General features: G+C 47.0%; 1 protein-coding gene across 5 annotated transcripts in view; it reads right to left on the bottom strand.

The window, feature by feature from the left end:
• Positions 1-19,218, bottom strand: part of LOC108003935 (solute carrier organic anion transporter family member 74D) — a 77,711-nt gene that overhangs the window by 27,663 nt on the left and 30,830 nt on the right. The window lies entirely within an intron of this gene.

The raw sequence follows: 19,218 nt of genomic DNA, 5'->3' as shown, positions 1-19,218 counted from the left end.
TCCCGATAATACATAATTATTAGAATCGATCTGCCATCTCCTGTGAATACTTTTCCAATTGCTAGTTCTTTCAACCAAGTATCATTTTTCGTCCTCTCAGTCAGTTACATCTCAGTGATTTAATTTGAAAAAAAAAGAGAAAAAAGAACTTTTTTGAAATATATAGAGCAAGTAATTAAAGAACGATTTCGATCGGATTTAATTTATCGCGTGAAATCGCGTCTCTCGAGGTTGCAAGTAAATTTCGGCCGCTCCTCGCGCATTTGAAATAATCGAGAACCCGTTCCCCGCTTCCGACGAGGATCGTTGCGCAAATCATGAACGAAAGAGAACCCGTTATCGTCAGCGGAAAAGAAAGAAACGGACCGCCCCGGGCGGAAGAATATTCGGCCGATTATCTTAACGGCCTTTGCCAGCATACTTTTAGGATCCTTTCACCGATATTTAAACATTGTCGCTTTACCGTTTAAAAGTAAAAAGAGAAATCGAGAGGGAAAGCAGCGGGGCTCGAACGCGAGCGATCAATTTGCATTAACGAAGAATTCGCCTTCCGAAATTCGGCGTTGCCCAACTTTCTCGTTGTTCCGGGTATCCGATCTCTCGCGCGCGATCATCGCGCCAACGATGACGAGAAAACGGCTTACGTCTTCTTACGCCCCTGTCACCGTGGGCCCAAAGGATTCGAGAAACCTGTTCCTACGTACGAAATACCCTCCTTCCACCTTCCACCTTTGACTTAGTCCTCGCTCGGAAACGGATCCACCAATAATCCGTCCGGTCCTTTATAAATTCACCTTGAAACGCTTATCCACCCGCCCTGCGTCCGAACGCGCGAGATGTTCGGCCATCTCGCGTGTGCAAACTCGATCGAGCGGAACCCAGCTCGTGTCAACTTATCCCCGACGATGGGAACAACTAGTCGCGTCAGACTTCGAGGAATTAAATTTACAGTGCTCTTACGAGTAAAAAGTGTAAACGAAACTTTTATCCAATCATCGCGATTGAATATAATTAAAATCGAGATTCCTAAGTTGAAGGGGGGAAAAAAAATCTTCAGAGTCGACTCTCGACGAATCGAGAATATTTGGAGAGAAAATGAAAAATTCTATTCGTCAACTAACTTTTCTTTTTTACACGTTCCATTTATCCCCACGCGTTCTACTTTCGAGAATTCGTCCCGCGAAAATAAAGCGAATCCCTTCCAAATCCTTCCTCCTTTCCTTCCCTCCAATCGAGTTTCCCTCCCGATCGACGTTCTACACTCGCGTTCCTAAAATTCGCCACCGCATCTTTCGATTTATTCGCCGCCCAACCCCTTCCCAGTTTCTCCCAACCAGATTCTCCCATCGAATCGATGGAATCGATGGTGGTTCAGAGAACTGGTTCAACGAGGAGGTGCACAGCGACCGTTTCGCGACGTTCCAAACGTTCTCGCGAAGAATAGACGCGTGTGCGTCTATTTGGGCCGAGTGGGCTCGATCGACTCGGCTCGAACGTGAAGAGAGAGGGAGAGAGAGGGAGAGGTTGCAACCCTCGTCAACTGGGTCAATCCGTGACATCGCGACATCGCGTGTGTTGACGCACGTGCAAAACATCTCGAAACGGGGCACGCATGTGCAACGGAGTTGCAAGTTCGCCCCGGACTTTCAACCGGTGGACGATCAATGACGCGTGTGAAAATATTTCCGCTGCTACCTTTCCCGACGTTGCTCCCGCCCAACTTTTCCGTGAACAACGGATCGCGCGAAAGATACTTTCGTTTCGTTCCACGATGATTAATAGATACGATTTCTCTGACTCGGATTTTTTTTTGACTGGTAGCGAATCGGAAAAGAAACAATGAGGAGAATAACAAGATTTGCAAATTGAAGATCGTACGAGGATAGGGAGTCTCGATCATTTCTCGTTTCTACATTAGCCAGTCACTATTCACAAAGATCCTCTCCTTCCATTTCTTGGCATCCTTTCCCTTAAACATTCGTAAATGCCCTCGAGAGATCTCTCTCGAGTTTTTATACGATTCAACTGGATGCCGGTTTCCGATCGAATCGTTTATCGACAAAAGAATTGGCACAGTTCCCGTCGCGAACTATGGAAATTGAGAAGCCGTACGCACGAACGGGACAGACGGTAGTAACGTCGAACGTCAACTCGAAATGATATCTCCTATTTCGCCGCCGTATATACACGAATATAAATTTCCCTTCTTAAAACGCACCCTGTGTACTTTCACATTTTTCGCGAGCAACAGAGGAAGGCCTGGCGCGAGTGTCCAAGAGCGTTCTAAAATAGAAAGCGCGTGTGGTTTGTTTTTTTCTTTACCTCTTCCCAAAATCCGTTCGCGTAACAGCAACACCGTCCCAAGTAGTATCCCACAGACTGTGTGTAGTGTAGAAGACAGGAGACCGTGAAGCAGAAGAAGTTCCACTCGATATTCCGCGGCGTGCTCGCGCATTCCCGAATCGAACGTGTGTCGACGGTGCCCCGCGCGCGTGGTCCTCGAAAGATGGAAAAAGAGGAGAGAGGAGAGGAAGAGAGAGAGAGAGAGAGAGAGGAACGAGGGGGGAACGAAGCGAGTGAAAGTGCGAGCTGTCTCGAATTCGCGATTAGAGGGGCCGGCGTGGAGGAGCGGTCGAGGACCAGGGGGACCACGACTCGCGCGCCGCGACAGGGCCCCAAAAAAGGCGAATCACCTCTCGTCGAAAGTTGCTCTTCCGAGCGGATCGTGCGTCGTGACAAGAGGTGGAGGAGGAATCGCGCACGAAATAAGAGGCGGGCCGCAAATGTTTGCGAAATGACGTCAAAAAACACGCCAGGCCCGCCGATTACTACTCGCGCCGCGGTCGCTGAACGCTCGCCGACAAAAAGGGGTGATCGCACCGAACGAAAAAAAAAATATTCGACCGGTTGCCGCGTTATGGAAAAAGTGTGTTTTTCAACGAACACTTCGGGGACGAGTTCGATTCGGAGCTCTTTGTATCATCGTGGATTTTAATCTCGTCTCGTTAGAAAAAATTCGTCGTTGCAAATTAGGTAACGAAATAAGACTCGTTACCTAAAAATATAAAATATAATTTGGGCGAAATTTGGAGGCTCGACTCGTCGGAAGATGAATGGACTCCTAGGAAGAATTTCTTAGAATTATTTCTGGAATTCGGAGAGATTCCTTTTTTTTTTTTTTTTTTTTGATGGAGGAGATTGCTCATTCCTCGGCGATGAAATAAAAGAAATCCGAGCAAATGGATCGGTCGAATCGATCCTTCTCTTCGAACGATTAGTTCGAGTCGACCGAATGAATGATCGACGTTTAAATACGTCGATTCAAACGGGAAGAAGATTTTTGGAAAAAAAGTTACAAATTTCTAAACGTTGTTCGAGAAAAAATAATTCTAAACAAAAGGGGACTGGCGGAAGATAAAAACTTGCATTGGAAGACGATCGGATAAAAGCGTTGGACGCGGTCGGAAATAATACGCGCTGGTAGGAGGAGGGGAGAGAGAGAGAAAGAGAAAGGAGGAATATACCTGAAAGATATTCACGTTTTACCTGGCTGCGCGATGCACACGAATGCATTTCCACCCCCTATTCATTCGCGCGACGGTGGTGGCTGCTGTGACCCACTTCCGTCTCCGGGAATAAACCACCACCCACGCGCACGGGATCCTCTTCGAGTGTTTTATTCAAACACGAAGACCATTGACTTGTCGCGTACTCCGTTCCAACGGAGAATATTATTGGAGGATATTATTATTTTTCGTTCGTTGTCCTCCGCGAGATGGAAACGATTCGATTCGTTCCGAGGGAATTGAACGTTTCGAGAATGAAACGGAACGCGGAGACAATTCGATTTTTCGAGAAGGAAAAGAAATAAGGAAAGGAAGAAAAAGGTATCCGAGATATCGCGCATGGGATGGGAATGGAATAACCAGGCCCGATTCGAAAAGTGCTATCGATAAACATTCCAAGCGGTTTAAGGGAAATATCGCGGATTCCATCCCGCATAGCGCGAATGTAGGAAGAAAGCGAACGTCGAAAAGCACGGTAAAAGCAGAAAGTGGAACAGCGGTCGGATTGAAAGCGTCGTTCGGAAACTAACAGACGTTTATGAGACACTGGAATCCGGGGAACGACCGGTATCTCGTCGACGAGGCGCGATATCGCGAACCGCCCACGCGGCAACGATGCGATCTTAAGCAAATTGAAGGGATCGATAGGGGGAAAAACTATCGCGATCGATAAAAGGGAAATATGCCGGTGTGTATCGAACGTTGAGACGCGTCTCTTTCTGGATTTCTATTTATCGAATACCTCGATTAACGACAATCGTTAAAACTGTCGGTCGAGATCAGATTTTTGTTTTCACTCGGAAAGATGAAGAGGACGAGGCGATTTCGAAAAGCGGAGCCGTGGTGGCGCGAAGTTATCGAAGCAAGCGTGGAACGTCGATCCGAATCGGCTGAGTTTGCCGGATGCCCGAACCTGTCTCCTCGACCAGCACGCACGGCGCTTCATCGAGGCTCCGTCACGCGTGGAAGTCGTTTACCCCTCGGAGTTATTTGGCCCCTTCGTAGCGAGCAACGCTCCGGCCAACACGCTCCAACCGGACGACGACGACGAAGAGTGACACAACTCGGGGACGAGAAACCGGCAGCATCGGAGCGAAAGAGAAATCGACTGTTTATTGCCAGGCAGACGAGCCGTCCGGGAGAGGAAGTCGTGTGGGGAGGATAGAAATTTGTCGGTGAACGATAAGAATATCGTTCCCCTCGTTAGGGTGCCATGCTCCTCCTCGTCCCTTTCTTCCAATTTCTCTTATCCGAATTTCCTTAATTGCACCGACCTTCTATCTCTCCTTCCCTTTTCCTTTTTAACGTACGCCCGCGTATCGATCCAATCTAAATGGGAAAATGGAAATAAGTGTGATTTCTGGAAAGAAACGGTATATTCCGGGAATACCGGTCAGCTGATGATATTTAACGTGTCGGTTGGAAAAGAAAGGGGGGTGAATCGAAGAAAGGAAATAGCGGTGGAGGAAGGAAGGAGGAGGAGGAGAAAGAAAAACGAGGAACGGCCATAAAAAGCGAGCGGCGGGGGGACGAAGACAGAAAATCCGGAGGAACGACGCGGAGATGCGACACACGTGCCAGGGACACGCGTGCGTGTGTAGCTGGTGCGGCCGAGGCGAGTATACGGTGGAAGAGAGACGGGGCGGAGTGAACAAGGCGCGAAGAGCGAGACAGGAACAGGAACAAGGTGGAGGGGAAGCGAACGATGAGCCACGCTCGAACAAGGACGGAGAGAAACTGAATTGAAGATAAGAGAAAAAGGAGAAGAAAAAAGTAGGTAAAAAAAGAACGCGCGGATGACCGAGAGAAAAAGTGGATGAAAAAAGGAGGGAAAACAATGGGAGGGAGGGAGAGAAGAAAACGGGCACGGGAACGAAGAACGCTATTGTGAAGGAAAAATAATGGCGAACCGAGGTGAAAAAAAAAAAAGAAAGAAAGAAAAGAGAGAAAAATCGGTGAATGTGGGAGGTGGAAAATGAAATCGGGAGAGAGAGAGGAGGGAAGGAGAAGAGGAAAGAGAGGCATACAGTTTCTCTTTCTTCGACATTGTACGTGCAAGAGCACACAGGCGCACGATTTTACACGCGTCTACTCTCCCCTCCTTCGCCCGTTTCACGAGGGTCCCCCTTTCGGCTACCGAAAACGACGTCGAGGAGACCTTCGTATGGCAACTCGCCCGCCGTCGCCGACGCCGAGACGTATTCCGCATACGTAAACCCGTGTGTCTTTACTCTCGAACCACGACAAATCCGCTCTTGCCTTCTCACGAAATTTCGAGGAATCCTCCATTTCCCCGCTCGAACGAACGAAAAACCGGAGAGGTGTGGTGTATCCCCCGACTCCCCTGGAACCATTGGAAACCAATTCGATTTACGAGTCGACGATCGTCGTGCACGACCTTCGTCCAATTTCCCAATGTTCTTTCGGGCCGCGAAACATACAGGTAACATCGATCTAGAAAATGTTTCATCGTTCGAGAACGAGAGGATAATTTTCAACCGTTTTGGAAAAGTTTAAACCGAGCTTTACTACCGCGATCTTCGGGGGGAGAGGAATGCAACAACGATGGAACTGTTTTTATCCCAAAAGGGTGGACGGTGTGTATTTTCAGCGCGAAGGTTCGTTTCTATTAGAACGACAACTTTATTCGTTGAACTTTTGCGCGGCTCTCCTCCGCTTCTCGGAGCGGAACTTTTTTTTTTAACTGCGTGGGATGGGATCACGTGGGAATTCTTTCACGACTTGCGTGTTTTGCACGGTGAAATTTGTGTGGGCTTTTTTTCTCTCTCTCTTTTTCTTCTTCCTTTTTTTCTTTTTTTTTTTCTTTTCTGCGGAATCCTCCGCATCGAAAAATCTCAAGCTTCGATCTCGATGCTCGTACACCTACGTTTCACTTTTCACGCGTGCAATTTCAAGAGACGCAACTTTCGCGTCGCATTAATGATTTTTCAACAGCCCTAAAAGTAGGCCAATTTCTCGTCCTATGTATTGTATTCTCGGACTGCACGTTGTACGTCGACGTACGCTTCTGATGGGCATGATGAATGTGCAACGTTGTACGTAAATAAATGACCTAGCGCCGTTGGAAGGAGAAAAACTTTCGGCACGTAAAAATATCGCGAGAAAGAAACACAGGCTCGGATCGTTTGAATCGCTTTTCTCAGAAAACTTGAGAAGCATCGACTCGATTCGAGAATTTTCCGCCAATCCCTTCCTAAAAATGCTCGAAATAGCTGCGAAATATCGGTTGAAAAAAAAGAGAGGAAAAAACGTGGAAGATATCGGTCAAAGATATTGGGCCGATGTGTTATTTCTTCTTCGCTCCGTCCGATTGTACGATATGCGGATAAATAAATAATTTAGAGAGAGATCGCCACGTCGTTATACCGATATTTCTCCGCTCTATTTTAAGGATCATCGTGTGTTTTCCATATCTCTCTCTCTCTCTCTCTCTCGAGACAATTTGACAAGCAGTTCGCAACAACGCTCGAATATCGAATTCATCTTCTGGGGAACTTGTTTTTCCCCCAGAACGTGACGCCGATAAGTGGCTGGATCAAAAGTATTTAACTTGTCCGCGTTTATAAGCGTGCCACCAGGCGCGATTCGACCATGGCCTTAATCGCAATGTGTACAGATATGCACGCACAGCACGCATCACCTTTTTCTGCCTAAGCCCGAGAGCTCGAGAGCAACCGGCCGCGTTATCGTCCAACGGTCGGGAAAAATTGCGCAAATCTCCCCAACAAACGGGGAAACTTAACAAGTTATAACAAAATACACGTTCCCCCTCGGAAAACGAATATAGCCGTATGCCTTTAAATCTCTCTCGCGTCACGCGCGCACGCGTGCACACAGAGGCAACGGTTGTTTTGGCAAGGCGACCATAAATTTCCTCTTATCACCGCGGCGCGGTTATCAGTCTCTACTCGTTGATTCTCTCGTTGCGCTCAACGACTTTTTCACATACAGTTCCATCCTATCACCGTACAAATTAGGCCACGTTTAATCGATGACGACGAATCGACGGAAGGCACTTTTTCCTCTAGTTTGGCTCGCCGTTTAACGGAATCGAACGGGTGGAACGGCGTGGGAGGGAAAAATGGCGAGTGCAAAATACGCGCTTGACCTTAACCAGCGATCGGGCCGCGAGGTCGCCGGCGGATCAAAGGGCGGAAAACAAGAAGAATCGGTAGCTCCTCCACTTTGCGTCCAACTCGGACTTATCTTACTACGAGGAGCGAAGAAGTAAGAAAAATTTCCACTCGGGTCCGTGGATGATTATTATATATATTCGGCCAGTTTTCTACGATCGTGATTTGATTTTCAACATTTTGATTTTCAATCGGGGGAAACTCGCCGGATCCGTCCCATCTACGACGGAGTTGTACGATCTTCGGTTTCATTCGATTTCCGAATTCAGCCGTCATATCGTCGTCTCCATGCGTCCGTCCCGATCGGCGAATCGTTCTAAAATTAGAGAGGAATCGAAACGGATCGGGGCGTGGTATTACGCCACGAACATCTAATTATTTGTCGATCGACCACGACATCGACGCAATAAAAATAACCAGGGATTCGATAAAAGCGTCCAAGTTTAGTCCGGGTCGGTGATCGGTAGACGGGTCAAGAAGAAGGAGAAGAAGAAGAAAATTGTCTGGCACGGATTACCCGACTCTCCGAGTTATACCGATATTTCCGTTAATCTCGAAATCCTTATCCGGCATTTTCCATCGACTCGTTTCCCTCCGATTCGCGGATTTTCGCGAAAATTGGAAACGAACGGGAGGAGGAGACGTCTCGGGCCGTCCTCGGTTCGCGGCAAAACAGCGGCGCACAACCGCGCGTCGGCGGCGAAGGCAATCGAACGACGCGGTAAAAAATATTAACCCGAATCGCGCGGCCATCGTTCGCGAAATAATCATCGAGATAACGAACGCTTCTTTTTTCCACCTTGCCCACCTTCGAATCATCGATCGAACCCTCCAACGATAAGATAAAGCAATTCGCGACGTCGATCTCGATGGAACGGTGTCGCGACATCGGCCGCGAAACGTCTTCTTAGTCATGAAGCCTTCGTCTTCCCTTTTCCCGCTCGTTATCTTCTGTTTGCTCGACGCGCCAGCGCCTCTCTCTCTCTTTCTCTCTCTCTCGGGAAACAAAAACGTTTCGTTCTTTCGATATCAGATTCGACGAAACGGCGTATATAATTCCCCGTTGTCGAAAGAGCGTTATCGGTAAGTCGATCGATCGTTTGGATCGACGCACCGTGGGAAGACAAGCGCACGTCCCCAATCGTTATTACATCGGCGAGGAAAGAGGACGAGAAGGATGCACACGCGAGAAGCCGCAGAGCAAGCTGCGACCGCAGAAAAAACATTGGGAAAACGCGAAAGTGAAACCGATATCTATTCTCTCGATTCTCCCCGATGAAATCCTCTTCGGGATCATCTCGACGATCTTTCGAAACGAATTCTTTCGATCGAGTAGATTCTCTCCCTGGAATTTCGACTCGGACGAGTACGAATGGAATCGAATCGGGCGGAGAGGAAGGAATGGACGGACGGGATGATCGGTGATCCGGAACATCATCGTGTAGCATGGGCACGTTACGGCGGTTGTTTCGATTCTAGCTGGTAGCTAGAACGACGACTATCAAGGTAGTTAGCGTGGACAGAGACGTGACGTTGCCCGTTGCCTGTCGGAGTACTTTCATTGCTGTTATACAACCGCGGATCGAGCGACCGACCGCTGAAAGGAGAAATGGGAACACGCAGTGGTTCTCATGCGAGCCAGTCGGAACGCGGATCGATCGTTTCCTCCGCGAGGAGGGACGTGTTAATTCGTGGCAAAAAGACCAGTTCCCTCCGTCATTTTTCCTACCCCTTTAAATAAATTAGACGGGAGAAGCGCGTTTTCGAGGCGAAGCGAAACAGTTTTGTCCCGCGGAACAGAAGAAAGAAGAAGAGAGGGAGAAAAGGTTAGCAAGTTGGTTGCAAATTATCGAGAGAAGCAGATCATCCGTAGTGAGAAAGTTTGTCGGACGAGACTTGAGATTTTTACCTAGGAATCGGATATTCGATTCGCGTATGAAATAAAAATTACGAGAGCATAAACGCAGAAACCGGATGTTTGTTATCGCGCAATTAAATCTGTTGGAGCAGATAAAGGAATATTAGAGCGCAAAGTTCGTATGACACAATGTTGCGTTACGAAAGAACGAATCGGTTAGTTAATGCGGTCGAGGTGGCATTGAGGTATAACGAGGATCGTGCAAACGTTTCGCACGTGGAGTCGTCGTCGGGTCGACGACTTTATTTCGCTTCGACGCGAACACGTGTACCCGTGTGCCACGTGGACTGATGGTCGATAGTGGCGAAGGGAAAACACCGGCGTTCCTTTCTCAACTGTTGCAACTATCTCGTTCTCTGCTTTTCCCTCCGATAACGAATACGGGGAAGGGGGAGGGGAGGAAGGAAATCGAGAAGAGGGAAGCGTCGGCTGGTTTGTTTCGGGAAACGAAAGGAATCGCTATCGATTGAGTACCGCGCGACGAGAACAGAACGAAGGTGAGTTTTATCTCGCGGTGTTCCACCCAAGGCTTCGTGTAATCTCGGCCGCGGAGAAAGTGGAAAAGTGTATCACTGACTTCGTTCCCTATATACACGGTGGCTCGGCGCGTTCCTCGCGCCAGTTTCGCACAGCCTTTCCAACTAATTCTTTTCTTCTTTTTTCCTTCTTCTTTTTCTCCTCCCCCTCGCTTTCCAACAAATACGAGCGAACGTATTCGTATCTTGCAACAATCTCGATCTCGACTCGACCGTGTTTTTCATCCGCTCGAACAATAAACCTTCTGCTCTTCTTCTAGCGCGTCGAGGGCTAGCCCCGAGTTTATTTAAACGGGCGAAAAAAGCGCGATTCGCCATGGGGATAGATATTTTTAGAAAAAAGAAAAAGGAGAGGAAAAAGACAGGCGAGGAGAAACGTGAGCCCGCCCCGCCTCGATAACGAATGCAGCAACACAGTAGTATTGCAGCGTGCACGTTCACCTATTTTCAGAACGCGGTCTAATATTAATCTCGACGATACCGGCCACTAAAATCGATATCCTCGCGGGTGAACTGGGTCAAACAGTTGCGCGTTTATTCCAACGCGTTATTTTTAATATCGAAAAATCCATCCCCTGCATCGAACGTTCAAGGCGACTCCACGCGTGTCGGCAGCCCCCTGCTTTCGGAACGCCCGACAAACACCCTCGTTCTCAAAAATTGATATCGGCCGTGAAAACATCGGCGTTTACCGCATCCTCTCCCGGGAAATCAACGAGCACGAGCGCATTTGTTTTGCGATATAACGCGGCGGGAAAAGAAGAAAGAGAGAGAGAGAGCGTCGTTAAAATGAAGAAGAGCTCTCGTTACTTGGTTTACGAGAAGAGTCGGAGAAAGAGGAGATAAGGACGAGCCGCGTGTCCGTATTTGTTATTCCCGATGCGCCGTCTCTCCCAGCGTGGGGCCTTTAATTCTCATTCATAAGCGCGGGCGAAGCTGCAAAACCGTGGGCCGGTGATCTGTCACGGGACGCAGCCACCGTCTGATTTATGCTCTCTTCGTCGCGATCGCGATCCCCGTACGCGCCGTCCATCGAGGATTTCCCTCTTCTTCTCGAAACGGCGCGAGGAATTTTAGAGAAAGTGGGACGGATCCCATGTTGGAACCACCACCGGATCGAACGATTTCCAATCCGTTCATTCAGAAACCTGATTTCCCTATCCGAACCACGGATACAACGACGTTACGTCACGCGGGACGAGTTTTCTCCCCCTCCCCTCCCATTGTAATTGTTGACTCGCACGACGCATCGAGCTTCCCCCTTTAATGTCAACCGTTCGCATACTTTATGAAGAAGAGTCCACCCCAACTCCGCTCTACAATGCGTGCGCACCATGCAATGCCATTTGAATCAATTGCACCGTACCAATTACCGTTCAACAGCGTATGGGGGAGTCGAGCGTGACACTTTCTGCAACATTTCCAACCACGGACTCTTTAAATTTCTTCCTTTCGGGAAAACGAGCGATAAAAGCGTTTCTCGATATTACGAAATTCGATCGTTCAAGCTTATTTATTATCGCGATGAAACACAGTTTCGATTTACGCGATCGCATTAACCAGCCGCTCGAGGCGATATTAAATCCGGGTAAATGCTTCTCCTATCCTCTTAAGGATAGGACGTAACGAAGAACTCCTCGCGTTCTCGGAGAAATCGATTTTTCTCTCCTCATAATCGTTCCCTACAATCCCCTCTCTCTTCTTCCTCTCTCCTCTCGCCTCTTCGCCGATGTAAATTTCAATTATTTATTCCGCTCGAGATACGAGATACAAGGAGCGAATCAATTAAATAAAGCCAAATTGTTAGCGATTCCGAGTAAAATAATATTCAGAAGCCACTTTTTCAATTAGCGTTAAATTATTTATCATGTGGCGTTTTTACCACGTAGCAATAATCGCGAGGATCGCGTTAGAAGGATTGAAATATTATTATTATTATTATTATTCGAGGGATAGTTTCTTTCTCGAGAAGAACACTGTTGAACGGACGAGATCAAAGTTCCATCGATTGCCGTTCCAACGAGTCCGCGTCGTTCTGCTTCTTTTGCGGAATAATCATTCGCGAGGAAATTACGATTTTCCGTCGATACCCCCAATGTTACGATTACACGCTGTTAACGACTCGATCACAGGCGATCAGCCACGAAACTCCTCGTAACTCGTCCTTGTGGAAATATTTTTACCCGCTTTTACACTTTCATCGAGATCGAAGCGGTTTCGTCACTGTCACGGTATCGATAGACGTTCCCCCCCCCCCCCTTCCATCTCCAATTAATTTTCTCTCCCAAAAGTTCGATCATACTTTGTTTCGATCGAGAAGAAGAAATTAATCCATCTCGAATTCCTCCTATTCTTTCTACCATTTGAACAAATTTCTTCCAATTTCTTCGATATAAATCGAATCGGAGAATATATATATATATATCACTTTTATATAACGCGTTACGTTGAAAAATTACGTGGAAATCGTACGAGTAAGACGCAAAAGAGCGAAACGTAAGGAGGTTGGAAGCGCATCGACGCATATCCTGCAGCTTCATCCTCACGAACGGTCGGTTACATATTTTTCTTTGAAAGCCGAGGCAAGCGAACGCATCGCGTTCTCGAGGCCACGGGTCGAGTCAGATAAGATATAATTATTCGTGTCGCAAAAATGGCTGAATCCAGTCCGCCCTCCTCTCGCCTTCGCGCTTTCTTTTTTACGCGTTTTCTTTCCTTCTGCTTCTTCTTCTTTCTCTCTTTCTCTTTCTCTCTTCCTTTCTTTCCCTCCTCCCCCCCGTATCTTCCACTTTCTCCCTCGCATCATCCATTTTTTCCCCCTTTTTCTTTTTCACTCGACTCCAGTTTTCGTTCCCAATTTTAATCAAAACGGCCATTATCTACGGTATCTCTGGGTAGAATCCTTGTTTCCAAATATTCGGGTCTATATTTTCTCCCAACATCTTTTAAATTTTTAATAAGCGTGTGCAAAGGAAGGAAAGAAAGAAAGAAAAAAAAAATTCAGCTCGATTCTTCGTGGACGAGGCAAAAATTCTTGAGAGGAGACGAGTTCCTTGGAGGGATGGGGGCGGGGGAGAAAGGCGGATACCATTGTTTGGCGATAATTAAACGATAAAGAGGGGGAAAAAAAATCCCGAAAGCATCCGACAGGAATGTTTTCCAACGTCGATTCCCGTGGGCAAACGTTTGCCACGACGAGGCCCGGCTTATCGCAGCGCAAATAAAAAAAAAGGCAGATATCGCGATATCGTTGCGCGACGCTCAGATTAAAAGCGGAAGATCCGGCAAAAGGTCTCGAACGGGGCAAGGAACGTGTAAACAACGCGGGCGGACAAGCAAATCGATTCACAGATTCTAGTAGAAGAAATCTTTAAACTTTCGAGGGCCGGATATCCATCGTAATAAGGAGGGGAAGAGCATATTTCTGGCATATCGCATATTTACCGAGATAATAAATTGAACAACAACTGAAATATCGATCGAATCTTTTATTTTCTGAGGCACGAGCGACAGGATCGGTCGAAATATTTTCTTCGATTTCGACATCGAACGACAAAAAAGAATAATTATAAACACGCGTTTGCATAATATTGCGATCCTTTCCTTAAACGTTAAACATCTCCGATTGGCGCCATTTCGAAAATCATCTTCCATGAAGAAGAAAAGCGGGCAAAGGTGAAATCCCTGCTACGATTCCACGTCGCGGTGGATGAGACACGATTTCGTGGAAATGGCGCAATAATAGACGAATGCGTCAACAGTGGGCATCGAAGGTGGCGCTGGTCGACTATTTATTCATTACTAGGAGCTAGGGTTGCCGCTGCGTTTTGCCGACACGATTGCCGCGTGCCTCTCGGCCACGTTCCGTCTCAAACGCGTTTATAAATAACCACTCGGCCCTGCGTGCATCCGTGATTACGATCACGGAAGATAGCAGAACGCATGGCAGTCACGTTGCCTTTGGTCCACGCCACGTTACATTTTTCCCTACACCTATCGGATCGAAAACCTATTTCCTCCTACCCCCTCCTCCTCTCTTTCCAATTCCCCTCCTTTCTTTTTCACCACTTTTTGGAAAGTGGAAAGTCAGGAGCTAATCAGGGATAATAAGCTAATCGATAAAACGTTTACCGATTCGAAATCTCGTCGTATATTTCCAAACGGTACGTATTTCAAAATTATCAGCTGATCGAAACTGGTCGCAAACGAAAAGAACTGCTGCTGCTGCCACTACTACCACCACTGCTACTACTACCATCGCAGTGTTTCGCTACATTGTCTGGCGGGGGGAGGGGGGAGGAAGACCGGTTTCGGTACGCCATTCAGAGTGCATAAAACACAAGGAAACGCCCCTTTCCCCCAAAAGATAAAGAATGTATAATTTCGAGATTTACGGGCGACGATATCCCTGACAGTGGCGATCGGGGAGGGGGAAGGGGAAGGGGTACGAAAAAGAACGGAACGGCCATGACCACCGTCGTTTCACCGATTCCTTTGCAATTTGTAATCCGAACATTACGATTACATCCAACGTCACAGCAGCGATTGAATCTTAATAAGCATTATTAAATAGCATTCGGAACTTATCACGCCCCCCTCCACCCCGCTTGCAACAATGCGCAAGCATGCAATCCATAAAAAGTTGTCGGCCTTCTTCCCGAGAGGAGGAAGAAGCGCTAATTTTCTCGCCATATATATATATATATTTTCCTTTTTTTGCTCTCCTCTCTCTCCCTTTATGTCTTCTCTTCCCCTATCCCCAACCCAAACCTTTCTTCCACCTATTTTCTCTCTTACTCTCTTTCTCTCTCTCTTTCCGTCTCTTCTCATTTCTGACTCAACTTCGTTCCATTTTCTCCTCTGTAGCCAAGTCACGGGTTACGAATCGCGATAAAACGTGAAAAATCCATCGAGGGGATTAACGATTCGAAAGAAACTACGCGTGTAGAACGATTTTCAAGAGTCTCGTCTATTTTCCCGCCAAACCTACTCTTCTCACCTCTTGGCCATCCATTTATTTTCGTCGATCGTTTGCCCTCACCTCATGTTGTCGTAGGGTGATCACGCGTGCAAATGATCGGATCGTGACACGAGCGTGTATGTATAAGCCGGTGTATAATTTCGTTGTCATTAAGATCGGTGGAGCGGCGGATCGTGTGAGAGCCGCTTAACCGCGAGGCAGGAAGAGAAGAACCACGGGCTGATTTTATGGAGGCTCATTATCAGCTTTACTCGTTAACCGCCTCAATTTCGTCTTATTGTTGACCGTTCGAAAGTCGGAGTCGTGCCTTCGTCGGCCCTTTCCAACGATAAATTCGGATACGGGGGAGAGGAGGAAGGGAGGGGGTCCAATCGACTTCGAGTTGCGATTTTCTTTACATTTTATCGGTCGGCCGATCGGGATAACTGGGAGCGACGAAGATGAGGAGAGAAGGACAGAGGGAGGAATTTTTTTCGAAAAGAAGAAACGCATTTTCGAACGAAATGTATCGGTGAAGAAGGAGAGAGAAAAAAGAAAAGGACGATCGTCTAATTGAAGCGTACGATATCCGCCACATGGTTTCTGCCACGTGTTATTTAAGTGTGTCTAATTAGTGGCCCGTTGGGGGAGAAGAAAGAGATCGGAATTGCGTACATGGAAAAGGAAAGGAGCTTAGTCATAGGAGAAAAAATAGAAGTACGCACGATGATGGTAGGAACGCAGGGTTCAGGGGTCACGAATGGCACGCGAGCGTTGGAGAACGCTGCTCTGCCCGCCATCTCGTCCCGTCGATATCTCCTCACATTTTTTTTTTTATTTCCAATGTCGAAGCGCATGGAAAATGGAAAGAGAACGATACACTCTATCGCACTCGCGGTGGATAATCGCGATAATCGTCGATTCGTAAGAGTAAAAGTTAAAAGCGATCGAGCTCGTTCGATAATTCGAAATTCTCTGTGCTCCAGGTCGCGTGACTATGCGAATCATTGGCGGTAACCGGCAGTGACAGTGTGATAATGACTGTTACCAGTTATTGCACGATGATGTTTACGCGCCATTCCCGCCATCATCGATCACACACACACACACACACACACACATACGATCTTGAAATTGAATAAAACGCCTCGCCGGAATGTGAATTGATGATTTGCCACGGAGGAGAGGGAGGAAGAAGAAGAAGAAGAAGAAGAAGAAAAAAGTCGATGGAAAGTTTACGACGATCTACGATTACACCTGTACCAAGTGATTAATGCGGCGTTTTGCGTTCATTATTACGTATGCCAGTTTTCCCATACCTCGGCTCCACCGGCTCGTGGATACAAGTCCGTTCAAAACAGGTGTACGAGCGTGAAACGATATTCTATATCGCGTTTTATCCAACTATTTTTCTCGTTTTTGCTTCTCGTTTGCCTTTTTTTCCCCCTTTTTTTTCTTCTTTTTTTTTTAAGTTTTTTTTAAGTTTTTTTTTTCTCTTTTTTCCCCCCTTTTTTGCCCGGCGCTGTTCGCCGGCAACATGTAGGACAGGAAATGAAAATGTGCACGGTACCTAGGCTCATTCGGAAAAAGCGACAGTGAGAGAAAGGATTTTTACACTTGTCTTAATCTATCTTTTTGCACTTGCTTGATTAACTGCACCAAGGCATGAAGGAGGAAACGGGCGAGCCCGTCTTACCCTCTCGCTCCCGCCTTCAAGGTTTACAATATAAATGCTAATGCTGCGGTATCACGGTGACGCGACGAAAGCGTAAAGTTGCAATTTCGACATGCATCATTGCGACGAAAAGTAAAACAAGAATTTTCGTGTAAAAAAGGGGAAAAAAGTGGAGAAAAGGAGAAAGAGGGGGAGAGGGGGGGAGGAGAGAGAAAGAGAGAGAGAGAGACGGAGAGATGGAGATGCACGGAAGGATGGAGGAAAGCTGATGAAGTGGGACAGGGAGGATCGGTTTTTCGCGTTTTTTTGCGGTCGAAAGTGAACGCGCGCGAGGCAAATCCGCCGCGCAGTTTTTGCACGGTTTATTGCGATTTAAAGTCGATTTACGTGCGGCCACCGCGTCGTTCGGCTTTGATCATCCACGGCCAAAAAAAGTTAACGATCAATGATCGCGTGGAATCGGCCAGACTCATCTCCGGTTTCCCAGCTGCGAAACTTATGAAACACACTACGCGCAACCGCTTTTGGATTTTTGTTATATACCTCTCGTAATCGCTTTTTCTACGGTATACGCGCCTCCGACGAAATGCATCGGTCAACCGGTAGAGGGGGAGAGAGAGAGAGAGAGAGAGAGAGGAAAAAAACGTCTCAGCTTCCACAGCGAGAACAGTTGACGCATTGATTAGACCTCTGGCCCCAACGAAAAAAATAGTGCCTGGTCGTTGGTTCGAAGCTAGCACCCTTTTCGATCCTTTTTTTTTTTCTTTTTTTTTTTTTCGTAAAGTTTTTCGGGGAAAGAATAATATCGAGGAGTGGAGAAGATGAATACGTCGAAGAGAATAAGCGAAGACGAGGGAAAACTGGTTGGAGGAACGATAAAGGAAGGGACACAAAAAGTACAAGAAAAGTGAATTTTCTTTCATGCTGGTTATACCTGGCGGTTAAGTTAATCCTATTCTCTTCTGAACTCTCGCGGTTGTGCCTCGGAGTCGCGCACCATCCGTAAAGTTGAAAAAAGAATAAAGGGAAACGCATTTTTCTTCTTCTTTTTTTTTTTTTTTTTTTCACGTCGAGTCCGAACGAGAAACAAATAAAATATTCATCGACCCATTTTAAATTTCAGGATGGGAACGTTGCGATTTTCTCTTGACGCTTGACAAGAGTACGTGATGGCAACAAATCTCGGATGCTCGTCGATGCTTGCAATTTTACGCGAACGTGACTCAGATACGTTAAGTACACGCGAAAGTGTAAAGACCGGAGGAGAATGGTAGCAAATTTCACGCGTGCACCTTCTCACCTGTTGCACGAAATGCATCGTTGATACGATCGGTCGTTTCGAACATCATTGGCGAAGGCAACATCCTCTCCTTCCTCCCTTCCTCCGCCACCCTCTCTTTTCTTTTTTAATTTTTTTTTTTGCTAGATCGAACTATTTCTCGTGATCGACACGCGATGATAAAAGAATAATAATAATAATAATAATAGTCGAAAACGCGAGTAAAAAGTTGCGAAAAGTAAGGATTTTTCAAAGAGCGCTGAAGAAAAAAATATAACGACGCAACGGTTGATGCAACTTTCTAAAGTCCAATTAATTAAAAATAAAAATTGCTTCAATACAGTTCCGACGGGGAACAGAGCCATCAATGATTATCAGTGGCAGTCAACGCGTCAATCATAATTTCTTTGTAATTGCACGCTACTTGCTCGTCCGTTTTCCACGTCAGATGCGATACACGCACAAAGGCAGCGTAGAAATCTCGTACGAAACCTCGCTTCGTAACTTATCTCTGACAAACGCGCAAACAATGTATTCATTTGCATGTCGCGTATTACATAAATATCCCTGCCGCGTATTATGACGAGCGCGGGCTAGCGCGAGGAGTGGAGAAATAAACTAATCTCCGGCGTATCGCGACGAGTGGATCCAACTCCTTTTTTCTTTCCTCCGTTTAAAGAACGTCGCTTTTGCGCTCCACTCCCTCCCCCGTCCCTTCGGCCACGCTCTCAAAGCTTTTTACCGTTCGTAATCTCGCGTTTTATCCTCTTCTTCTTGCCAGCCCGCCTTCTTACGCACCGTTCGCGAGCCCCTTTATAACATTTTAACGAAAAATGGACGGAGGATGCAGGGCCGAGGGCAGATGGAGCGTCGAAAAAATATTTGCTCTACAGCTCTCGTTAATTTTCATATTCCCGCGAGACGGGAGAGAGAGAGAGGAGACATTGATCGTGTATTTATAAACAAGCGATCGAGGACGCTAAGTCGACGTCGTGGCGATCGTCGTATAAATGGCGATAAAATGTCTATGACCGAGTTTCAAAACGAACTTTGACCGCATTTCTCACCGATGAAATTCACTTTATCAAGGATTCTCAACGTTTTCGCAAAGCGTTGCGAGCGCATCGCGA

This window comes from Apis cerana, linkage group LG9 (assembly GCF_029169275.1).
Source record: "Apis cerana isolate GH-2021 linkage group LG9, AcerK_1.0, whole genome shotgun sequence".
Lineage (NCBI taxonomy): Eukaryota > Metazoa > Arthropoda > Insecta > Hymenoptera > Apidae > Apis > Apis cerana.
Note: the sequence above shows the minus strand (reverse complement) of the source record. Positions and strands in the feature narration are given on the sequence as shown.